This window comes from Malaya genurostris, chromosome 3, assembly GCF_030247185.1.
Source record: "Malaya genurostris strain Urasoe2022 chromosome 3, Malgen_1.1, whole genome shotgun sequence".
NCBI lineage: Eukaryota > Metazoa > Arthropoda > Insecta > Diptera > Culicidae > Malaya > Malaya genurostris.
Window position 1 is genome coordinate 106,279,035 of NC_080572.1, and position 15,245 is coordinate 106,294,279.

The window sequence follows — 15,245 nt, forward strand, 5'->3', positions numbered from 1 at the left end:
TTTCCAAAAACGAACCGTGCTAAAATCGGTCCGAGGCAAAATATCATGCTGTACACATTCATTTGGGTACTTAGAAACAATTGTATGTAACGGTATAAAAAATCGTGTTTTATGTTGCTCCCAAGCATTTCTTTGCCAGACAGCGCTCAAAACTTCTACTGCTGAATTAAGGGAAGAAGTCGCTCACACAAAAATTTCGATATCTCCGTTAAAAATGGACGGATTTTAACAATCTATGGCTTGTTGGATAGCTATTACCGTGCGGAATCTAAGTCTGAAAATGTATTCTGTTTTCAAGGTCAATTATGACAGATGTCAAAAAACTGAAAATTTTGACATAAAACTTCGTATAACTCAAAAAGTAAACATCCTATCTCTAAACCATTCAATAGCGTTCAGGGTGACGGGGAGACCTTTCATTTGCGACTGGTTTGATCAAAATCGGTTCAGCCATCTCTGAGATCTCGACCTCTTAGTTGACAACACACATACAGACACACACATACACACACACATGGACATTTGCTCAGTTCGTCGAGCTGAATCGATTGGTATATGACATTTGGCCCTCCGGGCCTCGGAAAATTTTTCTATTGTTTGAGCGAATTCTATACCTATTTTTTATATATATAAAAAAGGTAAAACAGTCACACACGTTTCTCAGAGATGGGTGAACCGATTTTCACAATTTTAAATTCAAATGAAAGGTCTTATGGCCTCATACAATTTTCTTGAATTTCATTTAAATCGGACTTCCGGTTCCGGAATTAAAAAAAAACATTATTAAAAATGCGCACTCAATTTTCTCGAAAATTTCTTAACCGATTTTTACAAAATAAGAAGTAAATAAAAGGCCTTAAAATTCTTCAAAAAGTCCCCGAGAAGTTAATTCAGATCTGACTTCCAGTTCCGGTGTTACAGTGCGATTAAAGAAAATTATATAAAAAACGCTGTAAACGATTCTGTACGCTAAGAACCGGCTGCGAAGTCTGTTGAAACAGAAAGGCCAAATTCCACGGAAGGAATGTAATGCCAAGACTTTGACTTTTTTGCTGTACAACTTCAGTCGGATCCGACTTCCGGTTCCGAAATTATAGGGCCATGAGTGTCAAAACATTCAAATCGTAATGACGAGACATTACGTCATGACGTCAACTACGATGCTAAACTAGTGCGCGACAGTACGTGCGGCTTTGCTTCGTTCGCAGCGTGCTTTGTTCAATTTCGTATGGCGTGCAGGATTGCCATATTAAAATTTATATTTTTCAGGTGAAAAAAATATAAATTTCTAATTCTTTTCTTCAATTTGTACCTGATAACGATGTTTGTCTAAAAAAGTACACTTAGGCGGATACAAATATTTTATTTTAGTTATGTCACCCCCCCCCCCCCCCCCCCCACCCCTTCAAAAGAAATCAAATTAATGAAGGGGAAAATATTATATTATTTTATTACATTGATTTTTTTATCAGTTGACCAAAATTTTTCAGTGTAGGAGAGAAAATATGTTTTAAATAGGGCATTTTCGGTAGGTATACGTACTCCGTAGTCTTAGCGCTGGGGAAAACATAAACAAATATTTGTCAGTTATAGTATCCACCAGCGCTGCCAACTATACCGATTTTTGTACTCGATACAGGAATACAGATAAGCTCTCTTAAATACCGATAATTCAATTTCCAAATAGATAAATATCGGTTTTCAGTTTTTGTGTTTGGTTTCCTTAGATTAAACCAGGTTGAGCGATCTTTTCCTTTTTTTACTCGCAAAACCAGTATGGATCGATTTAGAATTTTTCGGGATAGATATTGAACAGATAGATTTGTCCGCCAAATACAGATTTTTGAAATAAAAACACTGTTGGCAGCTCTGGTATCCACATATGAATCAAAGTTCATTGTCATGTGAGATCAATCATTATGATTCAACCAGATACAAAATTAGTGAACAGTCATGGTAAGTTTCAAAAACAATTTTCAATAGATCCTTAAAACAAACTTGCTTCACAGGAAGAAACAATATCGGTGACAGTACGCGTTGAATGTGGGAAAAGGTTGATTCAACAATCGGTTGTATCTGTTCAGACCAAAAATGCCGACCTCAGAAGCAATAAAAGTCTGTTACCATGAATGTTCAATTTAAAATACACTTGTTATACAATGTTTGTATGTTTTATTTTGCATTTATCTTTTATTTTTTTGTCCCCCCCCCCTTCACTATGAAATCATCAGATGGACAAAACTAAAAAAAATATTTGTATCGGCCTTATTGCCTTTCTCATATAGAAAGTTTATGCAATCTCTTGAAAAATTGACTAGTGATAATTGGCCCAGAGGGTTGAGCGTTTTATATGTGTGTGAATATGTGTCAAATAATATCACTCATAAAATAAAAAATCTCATAGCCCCATAGGTTGCTACTGAATTTCACACCGTCATTTAGAGACGATGCAAAAAAGGGTGAAATTCTTCTAGATTTGGTTTAAAACTGATTCAATTTGTAGGCTATATTAGTTACTTACCAAACGAACCGTTTTCGGCTATATTGGTTCCAAGTTACCGGTTCCAGAAATACCAGAAATAGTGGTCAAAAAGTTTAAAATGACACTCACTCAATTTTCTCAGAGATGGTTTGATCGATTTCCACAAACAGGCTCAAAAAAAGTTCATATAGTCTCCGAGGTTGCTGTTTAATTTCATCCAAATGCGACTTCCGGTTCCGGAACTATAGGGTAAAGTGTGTTTAATCATTTAGTGCGACGATGTAAAATAAGTAAAAATTCTTATTAACTTGACATAACTGTTTACAAATTGAAAAGATAATGTTAGTTTACACCCAAAGAAAGTTTTCAATTCAAGATTGAAAAAATCAGAATCTTTTTAATATTTTCCAAAATTATTAGGTGGATTAAAAAAGTTTTTTATATTTTTCCATACGTTGTTCTCTGAAGCAGAGAAAAGATTGTTGTTAAGCTTTGTACCGGAAGCACTGGGGTTGGTTTGGGCTGGTGTAGAGGAAGTACCATTGTATTTGGGTGTAGATGTCTTTTTGTCTGGTTTATTGTAGTAAGCAGCTTTCTGACAATATTGAAAATCTTGGAATCCTTGTATATTAGCTGGAAGAACGTATAGCCGTACTCGTAAAAAAGGTACGTCACAAAGGATACAGGGGAAAAATTTCTCGACCTCATCGATCCCCCATAATCAGTTTTTGTTTACGTCGACCCCGCAAAGGGGACTACACTGCTTTTTTTTATAAAACCTTCGGGGAGAAATTCGACGTTTTTAACTCGATAAAAAATATGATGTTGTTTGTTTAATAATTTTATGTATATGAAATATGTTTGATAGATGTCATACCAATCAACAGCAAAATTAAGGTTCGTTCGCACCAAATATTCATTATCGACACATTTGGATCTTATCGCTCACTGCATGGGGAGATTCTGCCTTGGAGGGTGTCTTGGGTCGAATATCAACAAACTTTCAAGCTAAATTTCTATGTATAAACTACAAAAGAATCTGTTTACGAAAAACTCACAATGAAGTCAATGAAGTATACTACAATGCCAGAGTGCGGAATTTTTAAGTACAGAGAAAAAAAATGGTAAAAATAACCAAATTTGGGTTTCACATAACGAATTGTTTTTATTGAAATAGTGACAAAAGAATATCTGGTTTGAATTAGCAACTATTTCTGCTTGAAACTACAAAACATGGTAATTAGTTTTTCTCAATGGATAAGATTGTTTCCTGTCAATTTCTTGACAAATAATTTCAAAGTCAATTCATATCGGGAAGTCAGTTTCAAATGAACGAACTTCAGATAATGTCGATAATTGTGGTGCTTCAAATTCACAAACTTAGTTATTTCAACTAACGCTTTAGTTAGTTAAAATCATATATTTTTGTTTTTTAGAAAAAAAATATTTCTTTCAAACTTGTTTGCAAGGTAATTTTTGATACTACTTCTATTTCGATTTGTATTCGTTTTCAAATTCTTAAAAACCAAGTTTTTGTTCGAATTTTGTGTTTTGGCCTTTTGTCGTTAGACGACCGAATTATTCACATACCACAATCAAATCCTGGTAATTTAATTAATTATGTTTTTGTAAAGAAAATGTGTTATGTAATGTTATGTAATTTTTAATATGTTTAATTATTAATACATACGCTTGAATTGTTGAAAACCCCCAGGGAATTGAAGAAAATGGTACCATTTAAATTATAAAACACATAAAAATTTTATCCGCGGGGATTATTCGTGGAGAAAAATTGCTCCGATTTATAAAAAATAAAACTAATACGGATCATTTAAACAGTAAACTTAGTTGTAACATTACAAAAATAAAATCATGGATAAATTGAATCAATTTTTTTATACACTAAGGTCTCTTTTTACACGGGGGTTACGTACTGTGTTAAAATAATCCGTGTAAAAGAAAACCGTGTTAATTGCGGAAACCGTGCAAAAAAAAAAACCGCGTGGAAAATTTATCGTAATAATTAAAAAAAAAATTAGTTGTTTGTTTCGTTTTGGATAAAATGTAACTTCTGATAATTTGAAGGGGAAAAAAGCTTATTTTTAACTCCCAAATTTATACAACGTGCACATAACTGTGAAAATGTAACTGTTGTTTCACAATAAAAACGGAAATCTAAAAAACAGCCAGAGGTTACGAGAAGCGTCCAGTCATACTTGATAAAACATATTGGATGATAAATTAAAATTAAAACACTTAGAAAACGCGTTATACGACAAGCAAATTAATCTAAATGGCTCATGCCTTCTGTATAATGCATTCAGTTTTCAAAAAAAAACGACAATACTTTCAAATTAGAACGTTCGACTAAAGAAGTGCTAGTAATACCACTAATAAACACTTTCACTACAAATCAAGCTTGAGAATCAGTTCTTTTCAATTCCGAAGGTGCGATGTGTAGTAATCACTAACGATCTTAACAGTCATTTTCAACTAAACTAAGTGGAATGACATGGGTATTGGATGAAGATCTATGCACGCAGAGACAGAATTAAAGGGGAAGAATTCATAGAGATGAATATAAATCAAATTAGAAAAGGTGTAACGCTCGTATATTTTTTTACTATGTGTAACGCTCGTATATTTTTTTACGAAAAACAGTACATTTGGCGTAAAAATCAAGGAAATACAGTACATCGACTTTGAAAATATAGTACATTTTACAGTACGCTTATTTCTAAAAATGGTGAATAAAAAACAAAAGCAAATAAATTTGATCAGCATCTTACGAAGAAAGCAGATTGAAAAATTGCGGGAGCTTTTTCGCGGTTTTCATCACACAGTTGTATTCGCATATCATGTAAAACTTACTCAATACGGCTCTACGTCTTAACAAGACTAAACAAATCGTTCAAAGCAAGTTCATAAACTCAATTGTTTTTTATTTCCTTTTTGGGGCATTTTAAAATTCGTCAAAAACTGAAAAATATGCGAAAGTAATAATAACATTTTTTGAGAAGCGGATGTTTTTGATAATGATTTTGATTTAGAGTATATTTTCTTTTTGGTTGAGACATTTTTCTATTTCTTAATCATCAAAGTTTCGCTTGATTGCTCTGAACAAGAATTATTAATGAAAAAAATTGTGTGTGTTGTTGTTGTGTTCTTATTGACATTCGCTACGTGTTGTTACTGGTCTTGTACTGCCATAGATCGAAATTCGATGCGTTGAAGATTTAAAATTCTGTATTAAATTTTAGTGTGAAAAATACAGTACATTTAAGTGTAAAAATATAGTACAAATTAAAATACAGCAGATTTGAGGGTAGAAAACAGTACACAGTATTTGAGTCGAAAATACAGTACAATATTGTAAAATACAGTACGGGCACGAGCGTTAACTTTGTGTCATGCTGAAGCAACTCATTTCATCGGCGTAAATCATAACACTACTAGAGCTATATCATTCAAATTGGTATGAAATACTGTACTGCTCGATATGATGAAGAGTTGAAGTGAATTTGACTAGTTCTTCAACGCTCCGAAATTCTCGATGATATCTAGAACGATGCTGACATCATACACCACAACTGAACGGAAGAGACGTTGTCGTGTAATTTACGACAGGGGTTCAAGATTTGAAGACTGATTAATCATTTTATGGAACGACAGTCAATACTCCCGTGAATTTTGAATGAATGATTTTAGTTAACTTTTAAACTTTAAATTTACTCCAAGGGGAGAGTCGCTTAACACAAACTATATTGTGCCTCTAAAAAAACACGCGATATACTGTGAGTCTAATAGTATGTTCACATTAGCGCTGATATCAAGTGATATACGGATATACTCGATATCCGATGATATCATGTGCGATATCACTTGATATCCCATACAATTTGATGTTAACGCGTATTATCATTTTGGCATGATATCCGGGATATCATGTACGATATCATGTACGATATCATGTCGAGTTGTCAAAAATCGCAACTAGCAACACGGATAATGGCATTGAACGCACTCATTTATGAACGTCACTTCGAGAGCGACAATAAACAATCATTATAATTTCGAATTTTTCAACGAATACTGGCGTTCGGAGACCATAAAATGCAAAACTTCAACTATTGATTTAATTTTAATAGAGAAAAGTAATATTATTGATCTTATTTCTAATGAGAACATTCAATATGACAACTTGATTGTCAAACGATATCATTTCGATCATATGTGAACACTTCGACATGATATGCATATCATCTCGGTATATCAAGTGATATCAGCGCTAATGTGAACATGGTATAAGTGTGCCACGTTGTGCCCCATGAAACAGCTACTTGTCAAAACTGAGCCCTTTGTGTACCGCAACTGTGCAACTGTATGAAAACGAAAGTGCGAATATTGATAAATGCACCAACGCATTGTGTTAATGTGTGATTGGCACATTGTTCTAAGCGTCCTCCCCTTGATTAACTCTCATAATCGTTTTCTTACAGACAACCTGTTCCCTTTTTTTTAAATTTTCTCAAAAAAACAAAAGACAGTTCTTTTTAAACTCTCATGAGAAACCGTGCGAAAAAAAACGTGTAAAAAGAGACCTTAGTGTATAAAGGTAAGCAAGATAGAATCAACATGAACATTGCCGATAGCAAAAACTAAACTTTGGTTGACATGTAATAAATAGGTTATTTCAACATTGAATTCAGCCAAAATAAGTTTATTTTTCGTTTGGTTAGACCAAAATTATGATTCAAACCAAACAGAGATCATTATTGATGTTGAAGGTAGAAATTGGTTCAAAACAAAAAAGTGTACTAACTGTTGTGTTAGTCTACTAACTGTTTTGTCTACTTCACTAACTGTTTTATTATTTTAAACATGCTCCATTTCGTGTACTTTTCATTTATAGTTATACAAAAATGTCAAGTGAAAAATGGTTCAAGGCTGTGGACTCTCCCCTATACATGGTGGAAATCAAGTTAAAAAGATGTGGCATAGTCGAAAGAAAACTGGGAACGGGATGTGATCATATATTAATCTTTCAGTAGACTTCTGTAACGGTAAACACCATTTTAAAGTTCTTGTTTGAAGATACATTTCAAATTTTTTTTTTGAGATTTGTTCTTATATTATGATCGTTTGAAAATAATTAGAACAAAATCATGTCAAAAGAGTTTGTTACCATCTTCTAGAAAAAAGAAAATATTACGCTGGGAGGCGGAAGATGCTTATGTTGACATGGTTAATGGTTTTAATCGATCATTTAATTAGCAAAGATTTTCACGAAGTAAACGTTCATGTGCCCCGTGTTCAAGAATGGTGATCGTCGAAACGTGGCCAATTACTGGGAGATAACTAGTCTCCCTGTTTCTTAAAAACTTTCTGAAATTATTGTAAGTGATGCAGGCATATCACTCAATAAGTCGTTAGACTAACTAAGAAAAAACACTTTTGGCTGGATTTGTCTTTCATCTCAAAATAAGTGTCACATTCAGCATTTGCTTCATCATTTGAGTTGAATTTTTTATTGGTGAACATTTATTGTGATCAGTGAATTTCCAGTAGTCACTGGGGGCCTGTTCTGGACTATAAGGTGAATGAGAAAGCAATTCGAAGTGGTTTGCGTTCAGTTTGCCATCGATGTGTAAATCGGTACATTATCTTCTTGAAACAGTGTTTTTTCGACATCCGTAACATTTCGTAGTATTTGCTACTGATTGTTTTGCTTTCTCAAGATAGTCGATGAAGATTGTGTCTTTGGACCCTTCGGATGTGGTTTACCGGCTGAAGTCCACTTAGATGATGATCGTATTGATTCCGGAATTAAGTGATGGATCCATTTTCCAAGTTACGGAAATTTAACAAGCATTATTCATCGCAAAATTGATCAACGGAGAGATTTACGCTCCTGAGTTACGCTCTGAAGTGGATTTTTTGATATCGAATAGAACACAATAAGAGTACAATTCTGCTCCAGCATTGATTTCATAGAATTCTTTTCGGGTATAATGACCTGATAACCGCATCCATCCAAACGTTAACTATTGTGGAAGATTACTTTTAGTTTGGTAAAATCTAGTCGCTTTGCTAGTAAAATTATCCGATGTGCTGTTGTGCTACGAAATTTTCATATTATTTATTTTAATATTCCATACTAGTTTTACTAGTATTAGTATTGAAATTATTGTGGTGGTTCGACTAATGAGATGAATATTGGTACATTCATCCTAGATATCTAAATACTGGCACATTTGAGTTCAATTCATCTGGTCCACGCTGGAGCTACGATGTGCCGTGTTTTTTTTCGTCCAATATAATGAAACGACCGCGCCACAATACGAGAGGCTGTTGAACCACACCAATAAACTTGGTTGCTCTCGTGGCGGTAGAGGTGAAAGTTGTTTTGGTGTTCCGGCTATGCAACGACCGCGCACTTAAACGTGGGCTGCCAAAAATATTGTTCATGACGAGTAGTGCTGTGTCCGACGTTCGAACTGTTCCTTCATGTCGGTTTGATAAAATCGACGGTATACGATCGCACAATTGGACACGCGTCACCAGAGGCAATGCAGCTATTTCGCAAAAAGGACGAATCCGAATCGAGGTTATGATATCAGTTTGACTGGAGTTGGTTTTTGATAATACCGGTTTAAGGAATGTTTTTCTCACATCTTACAAAATGTGCCACAATAAAAAGGGAAGTACTATTTTGGCTCGATAAGTATAATTTGCTCCATGGTAAACAGTTTTCATACAGCTTTTTCAAATGTCATTTGCGTGGGAATTTCTCATAATCGAATGAAGTGAAAGTAGTGATGATTCCGGTTCGAGTCAATATGAAACTATTGACATAATGCTGAAATGTCAAACGAAGTCAATTGAATTATTCCGACCAAACAAGTTGAACACAAACTTCACACCTGATGGAAATTAGGAAGCTGGAAGGGTTATGCAAACAGAAGTTCAATAGTCTTATTAGGTTCGCTCTCAATAGTACGGTACACAGACGTTTATGTATCGATGATTGGTAAGCGTTCACTTATTGGAAACAACTGACCAAACTGTGCATGCGAGCGAAACAACACGTTTGTCTAACTGGGGAATTTGTATGCCACCTATGTTATAGTGTCCTGAAATAAACCAACCCAAAGCTGAAACATAGAAAAATGTAGAAATAGTATGGCTTCCGGTAACAATGATATAATTTCATACATCTTCTGAGGTAACACTATTAATCAGGCGCGTAGCCAGAGAAAATTTTGGGGGGGGGGGGTGGTGTTTTAGAACATGGTGATAAATCAACACATGTACAATTTATATCACAATGTTTCCCATGGGTTATAATTTTTTGTTTCGGGGGGGGGGGGGGGGGGGGCTGCTTCCTTTTGCGTGTGTTTATGTTGCCAGACGATTCAGTTAAAATAATTTCATTTGCTAAACAAACATAAATCAGTGCCGTTCGTCATATATTCAAGTAAAGTCTGATTCGTACCTATCTCCTGAAGCAGTGACAAATATTTACATAGAAAATCATTAGCATATTCAATTATTGTCGAAATATTAATAACGAAACGAAGACTGTGATTAAGGAATAATCAACTCTAGACCAACATTTGAAAAGGGCGGAAGTGCCAAAAGGTAAACAAAGTATATTGTACTTTATTTTGGTGGACTTGCGCAAAAACTACATCTTCTACTTAAGCATGTGCTAAGAATTTCTATTGTTTTGCCTAAAATCAAGGTGTGTTTAAAGTAATAATTCAAGTCTTGTATTATGCGGGTGCTAGTGTTGTTACGACTTCCAACATGAATCGTAAACAAATCAAACCTAAACACCGCAACTTCCATGCAAATACTTAGTAAATTGATACCTGCATGATCGTGCATAGTTTGGGAGCGATTTGGAAGTGTTTTTCTGTATAATATATTATACCTATCACTTCCTTGTTGTTAAGCCACTTTCAAAAAGTTTTCGTCATTACGCCACATTTTTCGCCTGTGAAATTGACAACACTGTAATTTCGCCGTGGCTGTTATGTTGTTTTTGTGGAAGGAATGTGTTTACGCTAAGACCGAAAATATTTCGTCGGACGAGAAAAAAAACTTTTTATCTCCATAAACAGGAAAAATCTTGAAATTGTCGTGCAACGTCTAAGATAATGTCTAAGATCATTGTTTACACACCAGGTAAATACGTATATTTGAGACTATATTCTCAAAAAAATGAACTATTTCATATTTCTAGATGCAACTGATTATATCGATGGCACAGAGTTCACTTTAAGTGCGTACGGTATTATAAACGATAAAGAAGATACCAAATTAGTCATCAGTATGAATTCTGACGGATTGTGTATCTCAGCATTTGGGTCATCGGTTCAAACTTGGAGATAGAGAGTATGGAGATCAACGATGTTCACAACCATTGGATTTGTCAGTGTCGTGTATTAAGGAAACTTTTCTTGATTGTTCTGTTCGGAACAGTGAACCTTTAAATTTGATAGTTGAAAATTCACCCGCGAAAATGAATGAAATTATCATTGGATGTTTGGACGAAAAGAAATTAACACCAACTAATGTGGAAAAGCGATTCAAAAGATTTTCAGCTTACGAAAGGTCTTCACTCTAATACTTGTAAGATCCATTCCTTCCAAGTTAAAGCGACAAGTCCTGTTACCGGTGCATTTGAATAACCTCAACCACTTGCCCATGGATCGCCATGAAAGTTTCCATGTAATAAGAAAACAACATGAGAATGAAAATCTAGTTTTCAACGATGCACAACTTACGGAATCGAACTTACAATATGATGACGGTGGCGACGAAGACGATGAGGAGCCACAAGGAGATGTCGCTCTACTAAATGATTTCACAATCTTCGAATATTTTGTGACGTATCGCAATCAATCTGACGTCTACGAAGACCACTTCAATGGTAAAAAGAATAATGTTAAAATTTTTGTAATAAAAATTTGAATTTTGAAAAATATTCCGTAATTCGTTGAACTGGATTATTTCAGATTCGTTTGAACTCGGTATGAGATCCACTGAAATTCAAATCTGTGGCTATGTTTGAATTTCGCTCTTCTTGCCCTGAAGAAATAAAACGGATTTGACAACTGATAGCTCCATTCCGCTGCCATCTGAAAAACTGGATCTGGAATCATTGATGCCCTTCGTTGAGAAAAAGCGTTACTATGAAGCACTGCTAAAGTCTCTAGTTATTCCAAAACGAGATAGAAAACTGACATTAAAGATGATGATTTTGATAACGATACTGATGATCATTTGAATGAGAATTTGGAATAGTGTGTTCAATTATTGTAGTAAAGAAAATTATTATTCGTACGATCTATCAACAAATAAAATTGCTTTTGTAGTAATGTATTATTTTATTTTATACACGTGTAAATTTATTATCCATATGGCACAACCAAAGTAAAAATATGAACTACTGACAAGTATTAATTAAGGGTAAATAACAGAAAACCAGCGAAGGAAAGCGAAGACGTAACAACATATGATGTATGTGGAATGGAATAATTCCACGGCGAATTTACAGTGATACCAGATTTAAGGGAGAACAAATGGACGAAATGACCACGTTTATGCACAACAGGGCCTATTCTATTTTTATCTTTTTTTTGAGAGGATTGAAACACTTATCTGCATCAGTTTTGTTGTAAGATCGTCAGTAGTTTTATTTCAGAGGATATACGCGTTATAAGTTATTGTTTGAAACATTGTTTGTGAAATAGGATTTGATTATTGCGTCTCAAGTTTTCCAAGCTATTTTTTTCGAATGCATGAGTTTGGAATTACGCCCAATTCAAATGTTGATCTTGAACTAATACAATACAGAAAGCGAAAAACCAGGATGACGAATGCTTGCAGGTTGCGACGGGTTACCATAAAATGTCATTAGCGGAACTTACACTATCATTAAAAGTGTCATTACTGAAAAATAATGTCATTTTTATGAACGTGTAATGGTGCAGTAATGACGAGATTTCTATCAAATTTGAAATACATCATTACTTAGTGATCATTAAAAATGACATTAATAATTCTCGTGTAAGGGCCGCTATTGAGTTATACCTTCAGCACTTCCACCAAACAGGAATGCTAATTGAAGAATCCAACCAACTCTTCTGCGATCGCTGCGCTGCTCGAGTGGCGAGCTTTGAACTAAGCATTGGTGATAATTTTCAGATTTTGCTTGAAGATTCTAAAAAATGCCGGGTTTATTTTCTTATGAATCTAACTACTAACTTACAAAAACGTGAGAAAATTTGGTAAAAAAAATCGATCATCAATGATTCAGTAACTTTCCTGGTATGTTTGATTGATATTTATGGAGAAATCGTAAGATGAAATACCAAATTCGAAGAAGTGAGATTGGGTACTGTTTTCATACTTGGGACAATCTTTGTTTTTATGGTTGGATTTTGCGATTAATTGATAAATAATGATCAAAAATTGCATTACTAGTCTATTTACTCATGTTTTATCATCTAAATCAAATCTGTATGTGATTTGAAGATTTCAAATTTCTTCCGAAATTTTCAAGTATTTAAGACAATTTTAAATCATATATTTGATGATAACACGTGAATAAATAATCATTTTTTCACTAATATTTGTATGGTTTTGCCATCTACATTCGTTCAAACTCAAGTAAATTGAAAAATTCGTCCAAAAATTTTCTACATACACGGGATATGTCAAAAGAATCACCACAACGCTATCTCGTGGTGTTCACTCTGATTGGATTCTTCAATTGTGTTGTTTTTATTCAGAAAAACGATGAGATATGAAAAATTAATGAAAATTCTTGTTGCTCAATTTAGATCTTATATGAATATCTATGTTCCCTCTGGTTGAATCGAATAGTCCTCAAACCAGATAAACCCTCCCATCGTACTTCACAAGGTGCTAGGAAGTACTACCACAAACTGAATGTCCTCAGCGGCCGGCCTTAATTCCGTTGGTATTCGGAGTTTAATTGAAAAGAGAAAATATTCGAAAGCCAATGAAAATGGTATAAAAATTAGCTCCCACTCCTATTTCCTCACTGAATACAAGACGGCTTCGTCAACAACGCCCATGCCAATCCCGAGACACACTAGCATTCGCACCACCAGCATCACATCCTATCATGATGGGAGAGAAGTGGGGCTGTGTTGGCTGTGATTGCGATGGTAATAAGCTTTGAAAGATGCATGAACCGAACTAATTGCGGAACCAATATCACAAACGAGTTGACTGATCGAAAAGCGAAGTAAAATAAAGAAAAAACAAAATAGATGAAATCACTGGACAAGGAACTCTGGTCTGAACTGGAAGGCATTGCGTATCGACAGACGACTACAGGATGTAACAAATGCGGACATAGATTAGGTAATCATTACCCTTCAAAGTCACAGTGCTTGACGTGTGGAGTTCAATGCTGTGAGTTTATGAAACACACCTATCAGAGTAGTGATGCCGTTTTCATATAGTACCGAATATATACTAAATAAAGCACATTTAAAAAATATGCGTTTGACTTTTGTGGGAAAGCGTTTTGCTCAATATTTCTATTCAATTTCTTAGACGTAGTTGTGCAATTCCAAGAATGAGTAGACAAAAAAATGACAAAATCAGAATCGACCTTCTCCGATTTGGTTGAAACTTTGCACATGGCTTCAGTATGGCAAAACCATAAGTTTTGAATCCGACTCACGACTGATTTTTAAAAAGGGCGTATGTTTTTTTTTGCATTTCACAAAATTTGCCTTTTTCAAATCGTTGTAACTCGAAAACCGTTAATTGTACAAAAATGGCGTTCAGGAAGAAGTTGTAGGGAATCGATTTGGCACTCAAAAAAAATATACACTGAAAAAAATTTTTGAATTTTTTTCTCGATAATTACAAAATAATCCGAAAAAGTTAAATAAAAAAGAGCATGGTTTTAATTTTTTTTATAATTTTTATTTTAAAGCTGTTATTAAAAACTACAGGTTGATGGCGCTCCAATCCGTGCCTTTTGAAAAATGGCGTCCAGGAAGAAGTTGTAGGGAATCAATAGGGCACTCTAAAAAAATATACATTGAAAAAAAATTTGATTTTTTTTCTCAATAATTTCAAAATGAACCAAAAAAATAATTAAAAAAAAATCAGGGTTTCGATTTTTTTGATAATTTTTATTTTAAAGCTCTTATTGAAACCTACAGATTGATGGCTATCCCATCCGTGCCTTTTGAAAAATGAAGAAGTTACAGCTGAAACAAGTTACAGATATATTCAAAATTTCAAGTTCTCGTTGAAAGATAATCATTTGAACAGTAGAATATTATTCTACAGGTTAAAGGCAATAAATTTGTTCATGATATCCTTTCTTCTAAAAGTAGCTATTCTTAAGATACTTGAGTATTTAATCATAGCACCATTTTTTATATTTCCAGGAAATGTTTATTTGCTTGCTATATCTACAATTATTACATGTACATGAATAATTCTTAATTTTTCAAAAGGCACGGATGGGATAGCCATCAATCTGTAGGTTTTAATAACAGCTTTAAAATGAAAATTCATTCTTCTTTATTTTTATTTAACTTTTTCGAATTATTTTGTAATTATTGAGAAAAAAAATCAAAATTTTTTTTCAGTGTATATTTTTTTTAGAGTGCCCGATCGATTCCCTACAACTTCTTCCTGAACGCCATTTTTGTACAATTAACGGTTTCCGAGTTACAACGATTTGAAATGCAAAAATACA

At 34.1% G+C, this 15,245-nt stretch overlaps 1 protein-coding gene and 1 long non-coding RNA gene across 3 annotated transcripts in view; one reads left to right on the forward strand and one right to left on the reverse strand.

Moving 5' to 3' along the window:
* The window catches only part of LOC131435349 (uncharacterized), a 129,204-nt gene that overhangs the window by 52,984 nt on the left and 60,975 nt on the right, over positions 1–15,245 (reverse strand). The gene's annotated exons all lie outside the window — the stretch shown is intronic.
* On the forward strand, positions 10,434–11,828 carry LOC131435354 (uncharacterized). Of its 2 annotated transcripts, none has more exons than XR_009230481.1 (3): positions 10,434–10,672; positions 10,731–11,446; positions 11,506–11,828. It is a non-coding gene; the product is annotated as an uncharacterized LOC131435354 (long non-coding RNA). The 2 variants fall into 2 exon arrangements; XR_009230482.1 differs by having other exon boundaries at positions 10,731–11,420.